The sequence below is a fragment of the Vulpes vulpes genome, chromosome 10 (genome assembly GCF_048418805.1).
Source record: "Vulpes vulpes isolate BD-2025 chromosome 10, VulVul3, whole genome shotgun sequence".
In the NCBI taxonomy this organism is placed as follows: domain Eukaryota; kingdom Metazoa; phylum Chordata; class Mammalia; order Carnivora; family Canidae; genus Vulpes; species Vulpes vulpes.
In genome coordinates, this window is record NC_132789.1 from 47090037 (window position 1) to 47108578 (window position 18542).

At 43.2% G+C, this 18542-nt stretch overlaps 1 long non-coding RNA gene and 1 pseudogene across 1 annotated transcript in view; both read left to right on the plus strand.

Moving 5' to 3' along the window:
- LOC112914722 (uncharacterized) overlaps nucleotides 1–18542 on the plus strand; it is a 55112-nt gene that overhangs the window by 18073 nt on the left and 18497 nt on the right. The window lies entirely within an intron of this gene.
- On the plus strand, nucleotides 2681–5970 carry LOC140594191 (sal-like protein 4 pseudogene; annotated as a pseudogene).

Sequence of the window (18542 nt, forward strand, 5' to 3'; positions counted from 1 at the left end):
ATTCAGCTGACTGAGCCACCCAGAGACCCCTCAAAGGCATTTTTATTTATTTACTAAAGTTTGGGAGCACCTGGGTGGCTCAGATGGTTAAGCATCTGCCTTTGGGTCAGGTCATGATCTCAGGGTCCTGGGATCAATCCCCATGTCAGGCTCCCTGCTCAGGAGGGAGTTTCCTTCTCTCTCTCCCTCTGCATCTCCCCTCCACTAGTGCTTTCTCTCTCTCTCAATTGAATAAATAAAATCCTTAATTTAAAAAAAATAAAGTTTATTTAAGTAATCTTTACACCCAATGTGGGGCTTGAATTCATGACCTCAAGATCAAAAGTCACATGCTCTTCCCACTGAACCAGCCAGGTGCTCCTATCAAAGGCACTTTTACAGTTCTGAGCCTCTGTTCATATTATTCTGTTTGCCTGTAGTGCTCTTATTCCCCTCTTAGAATTATGCTCCTTTCATGAGGTAGCAGATCACCTGATCTTTGAAGTCTTCCCTAACATGCTGGCATATCCCTAATCTCCTCAACTCTAGACATTAAGACTTCTCCATCTTTATCTTCTTGGCTGTTTCCACTTGATAAATGTTCAATAGGTAGTTGTTATGCTCATTAATCTCAAATCATTTATTATAAATTCAGTGAAACCAATCAAGGGAATTGTCTATCTAATGGGTGTTCTAGTGTGCCAGAGAAAATCTAAAGTGATTGCTGGGTGTTGCTTAGGAGAAAAATAGCAATGTAATTCAAGCCATGTCCAACACATGGCATAGCAGTCATTGGCAAAGCAGCTAGAGAAGTGTTCATTAGAAGAGAGTGAAGGAGAGGGGTAATAACAAAACCAGCATTACATAATTGCATAATATTCACAAAGCTCTCCTATATATGTTATCTACATAAATTTTTAGCCCCATTTTACAAATGAGAAGGGAAATGAGGAAACTTTTCTAAATCCCAGAATCTTTTTGGAACATGATATCAATCAACCAGATAAGGTGATGATTTCAAGGGTCCTCCAGAGGCCCTGTGATTTTCCAAATTACTAATCTCATTACTTGAAAATATGTGAAATGTCACATTAGGAGCTTAAACGCTGGCTGAGGCTTTAAATTTTAAGTATTTAAATGGAGGAGAGAGGCACGTGGGTGGCTTCAACTCTTGGTTTCAACTCAGGTCATGATCCCAGGGTCCTGAAATCAAGCCCTGGGTCAAGCTCTGCACTCAGCTCTGAGTCTGCTTATCACTCTCCTCCCCCACCCCCACCCCCGCCCACTCATGCATGTGCTTTCTCTCTCTAAAATAAATAAATTTTTAAAAATGAGTAAATGGAGGAGAGGGGAAGGGGAATGTATGAAATATTTTAATTCATTTTCACTTTAGCATAAAAAATTTCAAATATATTCTTGAGAGCCACTTACTTGACCTAAGTAGGTTGGATGGATTCATTGAGAGTGCATGAGGGAACTGGGGACCTGAAGGAGAGCCTTCAAATATAAGACAAGGGGTGGGGGAAAGGAAGGCAAACTGTAGGAAGTTTCATTAACTTAATAATTTTGTCATGGACCAACCTGGTTCCCTATTATTGTAGCCATTGCCAGAGGACTCCATTCACCAAGGAATTTGTTATCTCAGGAATATGAGAGCAGGATTCAGTGTATAATCAAGTAGTAATGCTTGGGAAATGCTCAAGAAACCTTTCTCAGCATCCTCTAGATGCCAGAAAATGGAGAGTCAAATCTGGGGTTATAAGAATGATATATGGAGTAAAATAGTAAAATCTGCCATTCCAAGTTTGACACCTATAATTTAGTGTTAGAATCTCAGACTTTGATAGAACTTGGAGGTCAAAGAAAATACAAAAGTCATGGAATAGTAGTTGGTATTCTAAATACAGTTCTTAGGTTGCCATTATTGAAATTCCTAAAGTAAAATTTCTAGTTGTGATTTAGGAATCTAATTATAGGGGGTGCCTGTGTCAGCTCTGCCAGTTAAGCGCCCAACTCCTGATTTGGACTCAGGTTGTGAGATCTAGCCCCGGTTGGGCTCTACCCCAAGGAGATTCTCTCTCCCCCTCTCCCCTCTGCCCCTCCACATCCCCTATCTTTCTCCCAATCTAAAAAAGACAAAATATAAGAAAAGTAATATAATTACAGGACTCAAGTTCAAAGAGTAGAGCCTATGCTTTCATAGCAGAATTTTAAGTTCCAGTTAGTGGCTGAGTTCTGTTGGTAGAATGAATAGAGAATAGAACCTGAAGTTTCAGTAGTAGATATTGCAGTTCAGTATCCAAATCTCAGGCTCTGAATTCAAAGCCTAGAGTTCTAATAGTAAAATGTCAGGTTGAGAGTAAAATCTAGAGGTCCAATAGCATTTCAGTTTCAGGGAAAGAACCTAGAGTTCCTGAACTGGAACCTGGAGTTACAAGATTAGAACATGGAATTAGAGGGGATCCCTGGGTGGCGCAGCGGTTTGGCGCCTGCCTTTGGCCCAGGGCGCGATCCTGGAGACCCAGGATCGAATCCCACATCAGGCTCCCGGTGCATGGAGCCTGCTTCTCCCTCTGCCTGTGTGTCTGCCTCTCTCCCTCTCTCTCTGTGACTATCATAAATAAATAAAAATTAAAAAAAAAAAAAAAGAACATGGAATTAGAAATTTTCTAACTCCAGGAATTTGTGGCGGAGTGGGCAAATAACCGCGGCTCTCCAGGCGGCCCGGTGCTCGCACCATGTCGAGGCGCAAGCAGGCGAAACCCCAGCACATCAACTCGGAGGAGGACCAGGGCCAGCAGCCCCCGCAGCAGCCGGCCCCGGAGTTTGCAGATGCGGCCGCAGCGGCGCCGGCGGCGGGGGAGCCGGGTGCTCCAATGAACCACCCGGGACCGGCAGTGAAGCCAACAGGGATGGAATGACTGCAAAGAGGACTCGTCGGGAGGAGACTCACATCTGTGAGAAATGCTGTGCAGAGTTTTTCAGCTTCTCGGAGTTCTTAGAACATAAGAAAAATTGCACTAAAACCCCACCGGTGCTCATCATGAACGACAGCGAGGGGCCGGTGCCTCCGGAGGAGTTCCCCGGGGCCGCGCTCGGCCACCCGCCGCACAGCCCAGGCGGTAAGGAGGGTCACAGGGAGGATGGCGGCGGCGCGGGGGAGCTGAAGGAGAAGCTGGGTGCCGAGTCTGTCGTGTACCTGAAGGCCGAGACCGCCCTGCCCACCGCGTCCCAGGACATAAGCTATCTACCCAAAGGCAAAGTGGCCAACACTAAGGTCACTCTGCAAGCACTGCGGGGCACCAAGGTGGCGGTGAACCAGCGCAGCGCCGAGGCGCCGCCAGCCCCCGTGCCCGGCGCCAGCAGCATCCCGTGGGTCCTGGAGCAGATCCTGTGCCTGCAGCAGCAGCAGCTGCAGCAGATCCAGCTCACCGAGCAGATCCGCGTGCAGGTGAACATGTGGGCTTCGCACGCCCTCCACTCGGGCGTGGTGGGAGCGGACACCCTCAAGACCCTGGGCAGCCACATGTCCCAGCAGGTTTCTGCGGCCGTGGCCTTGCTCAGCCAGAAAGCCGGCAGCCAGGGCCTGTCTCTGGACGCCTTGAAACCAGCCAAGCTACCTCACGCAAACATCCCTTCCACCGCCAGCTCCCAGGGGCTGGCGTCCTTCGCCCTGAAGCCCGACGGGACGAGGGTGCTGCCGAACGTCATGTCGCGCCTTCCCGGTGCTTTGCTACCTCAAGCCCCAGGCTCTGTGCTCTTCCAGAGCCCTTTCTCCACTGTGACGCTAGAACCGTCCAAGAAAGGGAAGGGGAAGCCACCGAACGTGTCCCCGGTGGAGGCCAAACCCAAAGACGAGGCCATCCTCTGCAAGCACAGGTTTTTGGGTCCGATAGCTCCCTGCAGATCCACCTCCGCTCCCATACCGGAGAGAGACCCTTCGTGTGCTCTGTCTGTGGCCACCAGTTCACCACCAAGGGCAACCTCAAGGTGCACTTTCATCGACATCCCCAGGTGAAGGCCAACCCCCAGCTCTTTGCCGAGTTCCACGACAAAATGACAGCAGGCAATGGCATTCCCTATGCACTCTCTGTACCCGTCCCCGTAGATGAATCGAGTCTCTCTTTAGACAGCAAACCTGTCCTTGTAACAGGGACCCCCGGTCTAGGGCTACCTCAGAATCTCTCTTCAGGGACTAACCCCAAGGACCTCCTGGGCGGCCCTCTGCCCAACGACCTGCAGCCCGGGCCTTCCCCAGAAAGTGAGGATGGATCCCTACTGTCTGGGGGGGGGGGCCAAACCATACTTCCCCGAGGGTTGGTGGCTTCCAAGGGAGTGGGACCCCCGAGCCGGGGTCAGAGACCCTGAAATTACAGCAGCTGGTGGAGAACATCGACAAGGCCACCACCGACCCTAACGAATGTCTCATTTGCCACCGGGTCTTGAGCTGCCAAAGCTCCCTCAAGATGCATTACCGCACCCACACCGGGGAGAGGCCGTTCCAGTGCAAGATCTGTGGTCGGGCCTTCTCCACCAAGGGCAACCTGAAGACGCACCTCGGGGTTCACCGGACCAACACGTCCATAAAGACGCAGCACTCGTGCCCCATCTGCCAGAAGAAGTTTACGAACGCGGTCCTGCTGCAGCAGCACATCCGGATGCACATGGGCGGCCAGATGCCCAACACGCCTCTGCCCGAGAATCCCTGTGACTTTGCGGGTCCCAAGGCCGAGATGGTCAGCGAAAATGGCAGTGTGGGTGCCACCTGTCACGATGACGTCATCGAGAGCATCGACGTGGACGAGCTGGGTCCCCAGGATGCTTCGGGCAGCTCCCTGAAGGTCCCCGTGCCGCTTCCCAGCATCCACTCGGCATCCCCCACTCTCGGGTTCGCCGTGACGGCCGCCCTAGATGCCCCGGGGAAAGTGGGTCCTGCTCCTCTTGTCCTGCAGCGGCAGAGCAGCAGAGAAAACGGCTCGGTGGAGAGCGATGGCTTGACCAACGACTCGTCGTCCTCGGTGATGGGGGACCAGGAGTACCAGAGCCGAAGTCCAGATGTGCTGGAGACCGCGTCCTTCCAGGTCCTGTCCCCGGCCAATAGCCAGGCAGAGAGCATCAAGTCCAGGTCTCCTGATGCTGGTGGCAAAGCAGACAGCTCCGAGAACAGCCGCACTGAGATGGAAGGTCGTAGCAGTCTGCCATCAGCATTTATCCGAGCCCAGCCAACCTATGTCAAAGTCGAAGTCCCTGGTGCGTTTGTTGGACCTGCGACCATGTCCCCAGGCATGACACCTTTGCTAACGGCCCAGCCACGCCGACAGGCCAAACAACACGGCTGCACACGGTGTGGGAAGAATTTCTCCTCGGCGAGCGCTCTTCAAATTCACGAGCGGACTCACACTGGGGAGAAGCCTTTCGTGTGTAACATATGTGGGCGAGCTTTTACCACCAAAGGCAACTTGAAGGTCCACTATATGACGCATGGGGCGAACAATAGCTCGGCACGCCGTGGGAGGAAGCTGGCCATCGAGAACACCATGGCTCTGTTAGGAACTGATGGGAAGAGAGTCCCTGAGATGTTTCCAAAGGAAATCTTGGCCCCTTCGGTGAACATGGACCCTGTCGTGTGGAACCAGTACACCACCATGCTCAATGGAGGTCTGGCCATGAAGACCAATGAGATCTCTGTGATCCGGAGTGGGGGGATTCCTACCCTCCCAGTCTCCCTGGGGGCCAGCTCCATTGTGAACAACACCACTATCTCCAAGATGGATGGCTCCCAGTCTGCCATCAGTGCTGAAGTGGAAAAACCAGGTGCTGCCGACAGCGTCCCCAAACACCAATTCCCTCACTTCCTCGAAGAAAATAAGATTGCAGTCAGCTAAGCTCTTTGTCGAGGGAGAAATGCAGGCAGAATGACCTCTAGAACTCTACTACTTTTTTTTTTCCTTGTTAAAAGAACCCATCTCCTCCTGTTTTTCTTACTGATGTGCAAATGATGTTTACAGTTGTGATCACAACCTCAGGCAAGTCCTACAATCAGATGTTGTTATGCTGCTTTGCAAAAAAAAAAAAAAAAAAATTGAAAAAATCGAAAAAAATCAAAAAAGAGAAAAGAAATTGAAAAAGAAAAAAACAAAAAATACTAAAACATATACAGACTAGAATTTTTTTTCCTTTAATTTTGGAAAGAAGCGGGTCCTGCAAAGTAGCGTTGTTACTTGCGACAAACTGTATACATAAAACCTTTGTACAACCAAGAGTAACTATTTCCAAAGACTATCCTCCTATTTCAAGTTGGAACTTACTGAACTACAATGGACAAGACAACTGTTAGCCTAATTGGGGGAGGGGGTACTGTATACTTCCCTGGTGACTGTATGCGGGTACATGGACAAGATCTGGCATCTGTTTAGGGACCTGTTTCGTATGACACCCCCCCCCCCCATCCCTGTACCCATCCTTCCTTTTTTTTTGTTCCTGAATGTACTTTTTTTTTTTTCTTTAAGGTTGTAGAATTACAAAATTCCTTCAACCTTGGGACCTTAGGTAGGATACCCTCAAATGGACTGGTTTAGTCCTTAGGGAGTCAATGTGTGTTGCTGCTTATTTAAATAGAGTTCATTTGGAGCCCCAAGAGTACCAATGTACTCCCTATGCTTTCCAGATGCCTCCTTCCTGAGCCACTAGGAGGGCTAGGCACCTAAGCAGGGACCCTCAGGTGACTTAATTTGGTTCGCCAGTGCCTACTCAATCAAAGACCTGGGTTTTCCTTCTTGAAGAAACTCACGGAAAGGGCATATTTCTTTACAGGTTCACATACTACTTTGTACAAAAAAATATCCTTGGTGCAGCTTATGCCAAGTTAGTATGAAGATTGTTCTTGAGTATTGCATGAAGGCTACGATGTTCAAACGGGCAAGTCATGAGTGTGAAAGCTTTAATTTATCTACCTCATTTATTTTTTATTTTTGTAGCCATAGTGTCTATTTTCCTATTTTATGACCGCTGAAGTGTTCTGACGCCCTGTCTTAAACCTGAGTTGATGTGTGGTGGGAGCACCTGGACGTTGAAGATATTTTCATGATTCTTTTTTTTTTTTAACTCTCGCCCCCCCCCCCCCTTTTTGTATATGTAATGATGAAACATGCTCTGATGGTTGAACAAGGAAGGAGAAAGAAAGACCTTGATTTCCAAGTGGAGAATTTCCTTCTTTGTGGAAAAGTAGATCAAGACTTAACAAAAGTTGGTCTGTGTTATTGCACCTGACTTTAGGATCCAAAAATTTTTTTGCCATGTTGTGCCTTTCCTTCTGGAATTGTAAGTTGAGAACACAATGCTAGTACCTGTTTACACTGTGAAGTGGATATTGTTACAGAGAACACACCAGAGCCTGTCTCCCTGTTAAGCAAATCATGCCCGTGTGAATGTATGATCTGTGGAGAAACCCCTGTAGTTTTTACCTGCTGATGCTGTCTGTCTTGTTGGAGAATAAATTTTGGATGTTTTTTTTCTCCCCCCCCCCCAAAAAAAAAATAGAACATGGAATTATATTATTAGAATCTTGGATTTTGAGATTGGAACTTTAAGTTCCTATAATACAGTACTAAAATTTGAAGGCTTAGCTTGAAATACAAGATAAGATATGGGATTCAGGGATCCCTGGGTGGCGCAGCGGTTTGGTGCCTGCCTTTGGCCCAGGGCGCGATCCTGGAGACCCGGGATCGAGTCCCACGTCGGGGTCCCAGTGCATGGAGCCTGCTTCTCCCTCTGCCTGTGTCTCTGCCTCTCTCTCTCTCTCTCTCTCTCTGTGACTATCATAAATAAATAAAAATTAAAAAAATTTAAAAGATACGAGATTCAGATAGCACATCTTGAGTTTCAGTAGAGAATCTTGAGGTGGCATAATGGAACCTTGAGGTGCAATATTAAATTATGAAATTTTGAAATTGGAATCTAGCTTACTAGATTACTATTAGAATCAGCAATAATGCTAATGGCTAACATTTATTAAGTGCTTACTATGTGCCAAGCATTGTTCTAAGTGCTTTACATGTATTATTATTGTTATTATTACTACATTTAATGCCCATAAAAAATCTTCAAGGTGAGTTCTATTATTACTATTTCTATTTTACAAATGAAATACTGAGGCACAGAGAGGTTAAATAACTTTCCAAAGGTCACATGCCTGGGAAGCACAGAGATAGTATCTGACCACAAGTTCTGTATCTCTCTCTTTTTTTTTTTTTATTTATTTTTTTATGATAGTCACAGAGAGAGAGAGAGAGGCAGAGACACAGACAGAGGGAGAAGCAGGCTCCATGCACCGGGAGCCTGACGTGGGATTCGATCTTGGGTCTCCAGGATCGCGCCTTGGGCCAAAGGCAGGCGCCAAACCGCTGCGCCACCCAGGGATCCCCCAAGTTCTGTATCTCTAAAGCACATGCGTTTAACCACTATGGTAAGTACCTCTAGATACTAGAGTCTAGAAATTTAAATTTAGTAAAGCTTGAGGTTTAACAAATAGAACCTGGAGTTACTCTAATAAAAATTATGGTGCCAATAGCAGCATCTTGAATACTCTTTATATGCAAAGATAGAATGAGGGACTTAACACAATAGAATCTGGGATTCCAAACATAAATTATTCATTTCTGAAATCAGAGTTCCAAATGAAAGACCTCAATTTAGTCTCAATAATGGGAGCCCAAAATTCTATTATCAGAATTTCAGCCTCAACTTCAGGTCTAATCCCAATAATAGAATCTGTGTTTCTGAGACTAAAGTATAAGTTACTATAGTAGAATTTTAGTTTCTGAGAATGAAATCTAGAGTTTTAATAATGGAACCTTCAGGGGAGACAAAGTCCTAGGGTTTTAATAGTAGAATCTAAAGTTATTAAAGTAGATTCTTGAGTTCCAAGATTGGAAACTGAGATTCCAATAATGAAATCTTAAATTGTAATAGCAGAATATAATGTCCAAAATTAAGATCTTGAGTTCAGAGAATGCAGCCTTTTGTTCCAAAAGTGAGATATGTGATTCCAAAAATAGAACCTGAAGTTCCAATGTTAGAATCTTGAGCCTTGGTCAGCCTGGGTGGCTTAGAGGTTGGTTTAGCGCTGCCTTCAGCCTAGGGCGTGATCCTAGAGACCTGGCATCCCTGCATGGAGCCTGCTTCTCCCTCTGCCTGTGTTTCTACCTCTCTCTCTGTCTCTCTGTTTCTCATGAATAAATAAATATAATCTTAAAATAATAATAATAATAATCTTGAGCCTTGGGGCGCCTGGGTGGCTCAGTCAGTTAAGTGTCTGCGTTTAGCTCAGGTCATGGCCCAGGGTTCTGGGATTGAGCCCTGCATTGGGCTCCCTGCTCAGTGGGGAGCCTCCGTCTCTCTCTCCCTCTGCCTGCTGCTTCCCCTGCTTGTGCGCACCCTCCCTCTCTATCAAATAGATAAAAATAATACTTTTAAAAAAATCTTGAGCCTTGACTGAGAATCTTGAGAATCTGAGGTTATTAGAATATTAGAATGTGGAATTTGGGAAATGGAATCTGGAGTTGCCAAAATAGGAATTATAATTCCAGAAGCAGCATCTTGGATTGTAATAGAGGGATTTGTTTGTCCATTGGGAGAATATTGGACTCAAAGAATACAACCTAGAATTTTGAACACAAATTATTAGGTTCCTAGAGTAGAATCTGTAGTCCAACAGTAGAATGATGGTGAAATATGGACTTCTAGTTGTAGAATCCGGTATTCTCAGACCTGGAGGTCCAATATTAGAATCTGGGTTTTGCAGAATAGAACCTGGGAATTTCTGTAGAACAATCTAGAGTTGCCATTGAAGAATTCTGGGACTGAAAGTAGAACTTGGAGTTATATTTGGCGAAATCTTGATAGAGTTGTTTTCATCTCTGTTTTCAACACTTATCCTTTATTAATAGTGAATTTATTGTGCCTCGGCAACAATCATTTTTCCTGTTCACTAAGGGAGGACTTTTTTTTAATTTAAGATTTTATTTTTGGGCACCTGGGTGGCTCAGTTGGTTAAGTGACTACCTTCAGGTCAGATCATGATCCCAGGGTCCTGGGATTGAGTCCAGCATCAGCCTCCCTGCTCAGCGGGGAGCCTGCTTCTCTCTCTGCCCCTACTTGTGAGCTCTTGCTCTCTTTCTCTGTCAAATAAATAAATAAAATCTTTTTAAAAGTTTATTTTCAAGTGATCTCTATGTCCAACATGGGCTTGAACTCACATCCCCAAGATCAAGAAGAGTCACATGACCTACAGACTGAGCCAACCAGGCACCCCTCAATTAGGCAGGACTCTTAATCAGAGAGTACGATTTTGACTGCTACTTTCAGAAATATAGAATTGACTGTAGCTTCCCAGTGCTATTTGGCTCTAGATGAGAAGTCTTCCAATCAGTGAGCCATGTGATTAGGCTTATGATATGTGCTCTGAGGCATTCCAAAGAGAAGACCCTGTCCTCATCCTGAGAAGCTAACCATGAATAAGACAGTATAAGCCCAATATAGAGTAGAATGTAGTCCAGCGCTAAACTGCGGGGCTGGCATTATTTAAATGGAAGGAAAGAGATCAGTATAGGCTCAACAGTCAGGAACGCCCCACAGAGGAGCCTTTCAAGGCATTTCAAAGGTAGGTAGGTAGGTAGGTAGGTAGGTAGGTAGGTAGAAAGAAAATAAAAGAAAAGAAAAAAGAAAAGAAAAGAAAAGAAAGAAAAAGAAAAAGAAAGGAAAGGAAAGGAAGGAGGGAAGGAAGGAAGGAAGGAAGGAAGGAAGGAAGGAGGGAAGGAAGGAAGAAGGAGAGGCAAAAAAGAAGGCAGGGCATGTCAGGGGGGAAAATACTCAAAGAAAACATGGAAGTATGATCTAACATGGTATGAACTAGCAATTTTTCAGCAAAGAAATATTTATGGAGTGCCTGCCTGCTACTTATCAGGCACAGTGTAGGCCTTGGATAAAGAAAAAGAAATCACAAGTAGTTTCTGCCCCTGAGGAAATCATGTGGAAAAACAAGTATGATGACTTTGGCATCAGACATACCTGGGTTTAAAAAGCAGGCTCATTAACCTACTAGCTGTGCCACTAAGCAAGCACCTTTATCTTCAAGCTCGTCTCTTCCTTTGTACAGAGAGGATAATGGTGCCTTCCTTAAACATTGTTGTAAGTAGTGCTCTTTTTTCTCTACATTCTCACCAACACTTGTTTCTTCTATTTTTTATTTTAGGCTGGCATATTATTATTATTTGCTGAACCATTTGAGAGCAAGCTGCAGGCATCATGACCTTTTACCCATAAATAACTTCGGTGTTTATCTCCTAAGAAAAAGGACATTTTCAAATATATCATAATACAATTCTCAATTTCAGGAAATTTTACATTTGTTAAATATTTTTGTCTAATATATAGTCCTTATGTAATTTTCACTCATTGTCCCACTGATATCCCTTAGGTCAAAAAACAACTCTCCACAAATATTTTCACTTTTCTACATGGTTAGGGCTTTCAGAGAAAAAAAAAATCTGTCAAAGCTGGTTTGTATAGCAACCCTAAAAAGAGAGACTTCTGGAGAGATAAAAAGTCTTACCTTCCCCTCTCCTCAGCTGCTTGTTTACATTTGCAAAGGTGAAGTAGAGATCATTCCCACCTTTCCCCAGATGGGATTTGCTTACATTCTAAAGCCACGATCTGTTTGTCCCTCTCTGGAAGGAGGGATGGGTAGCTATGAAGGTCATTCTAGATAGGCTCTGAGATTCATAATTTTGGAGTTTCTCTTACATAGTACAAACTCCATGGTGCAAACTTCCCATAGTGTAAGCAGATGACACCAGACCCTTTTTCTGTCACCCTATGGGAAAGTAGGGCATAGAAAATAGGTTCTAAGATTGCTGTGTTAGTAAAAACAGTTGCTCTTTGATCCAGATCTGGAGGTTTCGTGTATGTGTGTGTGTGTATAACTATACAAGTAAGGTAACATCTCAGACCCTTTGCAGTTTGGACTTAACACTTTATAGCTTTTGTTCCTCCCCAGATCCAGGATCTTATTGGGGACTCACCTGTTGCATTTCCTTTGCCCAGTCTCTTTTAATATTCACCCTTTAACTTTTCTTTGTCATTCATCATACCAATACTTGTCAAGAGTCTATAGCATTTATTCCATAGTTCCCTTCTTTCCTACACATAAAAAAGTATACAATATCTACTCTTCTGTACCGTGCTTTATCACTTAATAGTATAACCCAAAGATTGTGCTCTATTAGTGTATTGAAATCCTTTTTTATGGCTATATAGTATTTCATTGATTGGGTATCCTATTTCCCGACTATGTAGCATATACAGTAGGTATTCAGTGAGTGTTTTTTGGGGAAGTGGGTGATTCAAAAAGAAAAAAAGAACAAAAGAAGTGAATGTAGAACAGTTGAGCAGAAGAGTAATATATGGCCTAGACAGAGAATAATTTGGGGTCAGTCAGACGGGGGATACAAATCCAGCACTCTTGGTGTTAGGGGGTTTGGCACAGGAGTTAAGCAAGCAAGCTCTGAAATCGGAGTACCTAGGTTAGACTCTACCACTTACTTAGCTGTGTTTCCTTGAGAAGACTACTGAATGAATTGTGCTTCAGTTTCCTCATCTGTAAGATGGAAATGATAGAGCACTTACTTCATACAGTTGTTGTGAGAACTCAAGAAATATGAGCTATACTTTATATGTACAGCTCAATAAATATTAGCTGTACTTTATAGCTATAATGTTTCTAAACTCCAGTTTCTTCATGTATAAAAGAGGGCTAGTAATACCCATTTGACAGGGAAGCTTTTGGGGCTAGGTGATATGATGTCTATAAGGCACCTAGTATTGTGATGAGCACAGAGAAGCAATCATTAAACGGTAGCCTGCGAGGCAAGGGGACAGAGGAGGAACAAGATTACTGGGAGGATTATCAGTACTGCAAGCTCCCTGAGGATTGTACTGTTTATCTTATCCATTAACTCAGGCCCAAACAAATACAATACCTGTCACGTTGGCTTTGGAGTTAGACAAACCTATTTGTGTTCAAATTCCAGCTGGTCACCTGCAAGCTGTGTGATCTTGAACAAGTTACTCAACCTTTCTGATCCGTATTTTCCCCACTGATAGCACGGGGACAATAGGGGCAGCCTGGATGGCTCAGCGGTTTAGCACCCGCCTTCAGCCCTGGGCATGATCCTGGAGACCTAGGATCGAGTCCCATGTCGGGCTCCCTGCATGGAGCCGGCTTCTCCCTCTGCCTGTGTCTCTGCCTCTCTCCCTCTTTGTGTCTCTCATGAATAAAATCTTAAAAAAAAAAAAAAAAAAAAAAAAAAAACAGGGACAATAGTACCTATCTCAGGATTTTTGTTGGAATTAAATAGAATGATGGATGTAAACCTATCTTATCTCACCTTAGATGATGATGATGATGATTTAAAAAAAAAAAAAGTAAGGCTGATGCCTGCCCATGTACATATGCAATACAAAATATTTTTCTGATTACCTTCCTGTGGTAGCCATGAGAATGTGACTTGCAAGCCTCTAACTCAGTGCCACTTCCAATTTTGCCTCTAAAACAGGACTTTAAGGGATGCATGGGTGGTGGTTGAGTGTCTGCCTTTGGCTCAGGTCATGATCCCAGGGTCTCAGGATCAAGTCCCACATGGGGCTCCCCTTGAGGAGCCTGCTTCTCCCTCTGCCTATGTCTCTCCCTCTATCTCTGTGTCTTTCATGAATAAATAAATAAAATCTTTCAAAAAAATAAATAAAACAGGACTTTTAAAGTGCCTGGAGATCTAAGTCAAAATTAAATTCTTCTAACTCATTGAACAAGGTCATCATAAAAGGCTATGTAGTTTAGTAAACTTGAGGTCATGATTGAATAATGTTCTGGGGGATAGAGCACAATCAAAACTGTGGAAAACTTCACATCTTCAAGTTTTCCTTCTATTTTATTAGGCTCAGGCTTATTGGTTAAGGAAATGACTCTCACAAGCACCTGCCAAATGAGTTTCATTGTTCTGCTTTATTACCACCACCCCAAAACATCCCTCAAGCCTGTGAGGGAAGGAAGAAAAGGCCAATAAGGGGCAAAATAACACAAGTGGCAGGATAAGAATCCTCTTGTACCCTTCATGAATGTCAGGACCGGGTAGCCCCTGGTGCAGGCAACCAGTGTCTCTGGCAGATAGCCGAGAGTTTTGAGGAAGCCGTGTAACACAGAGCCATCTCTGTGTCCTGTTTGCTGTCCCGTTTGTTCTAGGAGAAGGAGATGGACAAAATATCCCAATACCACTATAAGGCCTAATTAGACAATGAGCATTGGAAAGTTTATCAGTGGCTTAGATTCTGCCTCTCTGGATTCAGTGATAGTCAAGATAACCTGACCTTGGTGGTCTCTCATTCCACAAAGAATCCATAAGATATGAATATTCTTATACTCATTTTGTAAAACAAATGTCACACTTTCACAAACATTTTTTGTGATCCGCAGAAAGGAATTTTGATTTATTACTTGGCATATATTTTGCAAAAATTAGGAATACATGGGGATCCCTGGGTGGCGCAGCGGTTTGGCGCCTGCCTTTGGCCCGGGGCGCGATCCTGGAGACCCGGGATCGAATCCCACGTCGGGCTCCCGGTGCATGGAGCCTGCTTCTCCCTCTGCCTGTCTCTGCCTCTCTCTCTCTCTCTCTCTCTGTGACTATCATGAATAAATAAATAAAAATCTTAAAAAAAATTTAAAAAAAAAATTAGGAATACATATATTAAAATCCAACATATAGTATTCAGTCATAATAGAAACCTGACAGTAAAATAGAAATCTGGCATCTAAGGACCAATTTTCTCCCTGTGCCTCATAGTGATATAGTTCCTTTGTAAGTTATTGAATGAAGTAGCAAAAACCAGATTTGAATTTATATCTAATTCCCAGACACTTTTCATTTTGTTTGGCCATGTTGTGCTTAAAAGCAGTCCTTTCTAAATCCCATGAAAATTATTCTGAGAGGAATAGATGCTAATGAGTAAAATAGAAAGCTGTCATTTTTGTGCAAAGCTAATGCACTGACCCTCCATAGATGTTATAACAATGGTAGTAGTCCACCACTGGCAGTGGGCTTAGAATTTACAGAATCACACAGAATTCTAGGGGGTAGAAAAAGATCATTAAAGTGATCAAATCTAGGGATTTTCAAAGATGTTTAGGTAATAGGGGTCCTGGAAGTCACAGTGCTCTTTGTAAAACATCACAGATTACTGAGAACTAAAATCATTATATAAAGAACAAATGATTTCACTAGCAGACACAGCATGGTGACTCAGCCTTTGAAGTCTCACAGATCTGAATTTTCCATTCAGTAGCTTGTGACTTTGAGTAAATTAATAACTCAGATTAGTTAACCTTCCTGTGCCTCTGACCCCCCACCATATGAGAAATGGGAAAAGCAAATCCCTGTTTCAGCATTGTTAAGGATTACTTTTGACATGTGTATGGTTTACATATTGACAAGTGGTAGCTGTAGGTCCATAATTTTGTACCCAAAATGCTCAGAGCCAGATTTATTTTAGAATTAGGAATTCTTTGGGTTTAAAAAATGAAACATAGGACATAGGTTATATAAGTAAGACCCCAGGTGATGCAGTACCCTATAATCCAACATTTTTATGTTTATGGAATTTGTACCACAGTTATTAAAAATATACTTTTTTTTCCAAACCATCTTGAATTTAGTTGGGATTTTGGACTTGTGGATAAGGGATTGTAAACATGTATTATTATGTGAAGATAATGTGACTATTATATATATGTATCTCTCCAAAGTTTAAGAAAATGTGTTTTTTTATGAAGGATGTGTTGGTGCCACATTCAAATCCTTTTTACCAGTTGATGCATACATTCTTCAGTAGCTGCCTGTGTTGGTTAACAACTCACAGTTTAAAAAAAAACAAAAATAAAATAAAATAAAAATAAAAAATAAACAACAACAAAACAACAACAAAAAAACAACTCACAGTTTTTCCCCTTCTTGGAAACTTGTCCTAAACCAAACAAGAGCCATCTCTCTTGTGAGCAAGGGAAGTGGGGAGAACTGTCAATGGCCTTCTGACATAGTCTCATGAGTGAAGAGATTAATTTTGGGGTACAGTTCTTGTTTCAGAGTTTCCCTGTAGGATTAGATTGAAGCTGGTCTTCAAATCTACACTATTACTTAGTTTTTCTCTCCTCTTCTGTGCTACTTCTCTCTCCTCATTTGAGCAAATCCCCCCAATAAATCACTTGAACCAGAATCCCAATCTCAGGCTCCGCTTCTAGGGAACCTAAGATATTTGTTGCCAAGAGTGCTCCTAGAAAGCAGATCCTAATGATGGGATCCTGGAATTGGATCACACAAGGACTGTGGTAGATGGAGTATGAGATTCCCTGGCATTCTATAGATGTAACTGCGGTCTTTCATCTGTAGTGATTTGGAGTGGACATAGGTAGAAGGGAGGGGATGCTCCATACAACAGGTGCAATGTTTCAAGCATTTGAATGATATATGGGAAATAACCATAAGAATTGTGGAAGTGGGTGACTGTTGCTAAGAGCCATTAACTGATGAAAGATAATGTCAAACTCAGATCTGTTAATCAACAATTCTAGCAAAGGACCTCACTGTTAGCATCATCTCTTGGGGCACCTGGGTGGTGCCTATACTAGTCTAAGATCTTATTACCACTGTTACTGAGAATAGTTATCGCCATTGTTACTATACTGAGAATTCAGCCTTTTCTAAAATTCTCCAATTCTCACAATTCTGCTGTGTAATTAACATTCTCTGATCATTGGGTGTAAGAGAAAAGGGTCTCCTTATTTTTTTGCCTTTTTAAAAAGATGTATTTATCTGACAGAGGCAGGAGGAGAGGCAGAGAGAGAGGGAGAGAATCTCAAGCAGATTCCTCAGTGAGTGTGGAACCCCATGCCAGGTTCAAGCTAACAACCCTGAGATCATGACTCAAGCCAAAACCAAGAGTCAAACATCAGGTGTGCCCCTATTTCTTTTTAAATGATATCTACAGTGTGAGGCTCAAACTCATGACCCTGGGATCAAGAGTCAAATGCTCTTCCAACTGAGGCAGCCAGGCACGTCTAGACACTTGATTTTTTTTTTTAACAGAAAAAGTGTGTCTGCAGGATAAATTCATCACCACTTTGCTCAAGTTTACAGAATATTTTTGACAAGGTATGCCTAAAAGATGTCAAAATTTTCAGAAGAAATACCACTGTCAAGGAGATCAACATATGCAACCTAAGAGTCCCAAACACAACTAAGGATCCTGTCCTGGGTATGCAATATATGAAGTTTATAAAGTCAGTTCCTGAATATACAAAAAATTACAAATCCTCCTTTTTAAAAAGGCTTCAAACTTGGGCACCTGGGTGGCTCAGTGGTTGAGTGTCTGCCTTTGGCTCGGGTTGTGATCCCAGGATCCTGGGATCGATTCCCGCACCAACCTCCCCAAGGGGAGCCTGCTTCTCCCTCTACGTCTCTGCTTCTTTCATGAATAAATAAAATCTTAAAAAAAAAAAAAAAAGCTTCAAACTTTTTTTTTTTTTAATTTATGATAGTCAGAGAGAGAGAGAGAGGCAGAGACACAGGCAGAGGGAGAAGCAGGCTCCATGCACCGGGAGCCCGATGTGGGATTCGATCCCGGGTCTCCAGGATCGTGCCCTGGGCCAAAGGCAGGCGCCAAACCGCTGCACCACCCAGGGATCCCTCAAACTTCTTAAATATGTCTTAAGATAGGTTTGACCTTTAGGCTAATATTGAGTGGTATTTGAATATATATATATGAGGTTATCTGTCTATAGGCCACATACACATAATTTTCATTTCAATAAACATTTGTTGAATGGTGTGGGGAGATGTTTAGCGTTTAGACTCTTGAATTTGATAGATCTAGACTGGAATCCTTGTTCTCCCACCGATCAGTTGTGTAACTTTTGCACCTCCCCTAAACCATTTTTTTTTCCTCTTTAAAGTAGGACTGGGGTGCTTGGCTGGCTTAGTTGGTAGAACATGCAACTCTTGATCTTGGGTTCATGAATTTAAGCTCCACGTTGGATGTAGAATTTACTTTAAAAATAAGTAAAAATAAAAAATAAAAGGACTGGAATATCTGTCCCACTGGACTGTTTGAGAGTTCAGTGAGAGAACTCTATATCCAATGGTTAAGTATTCAGTATGTATTAGTTATGATCATGAGCAGACTACACTTTGGTCACTCTGCTAGATGTTGGGGATAAAAGATGTAGGTCTATTTGCCCTCAAGGTGCTCACAATCTAGATGGGGAAAGTATAAAGAAAATCAAATAATCTGAATATTGTACTATAGTAAAAATACATGCAAAGGAATGGAAGCTTGAAACAGAATGGCATGTTGGAGATAAATGTTTAAAGGCTATATGATATGCTCAGATATGAAATTTAGGAACTTGGTCTCCTGTGTAGAGGATGAATTGAAGAGAGTGACATAAGCAAAACCAA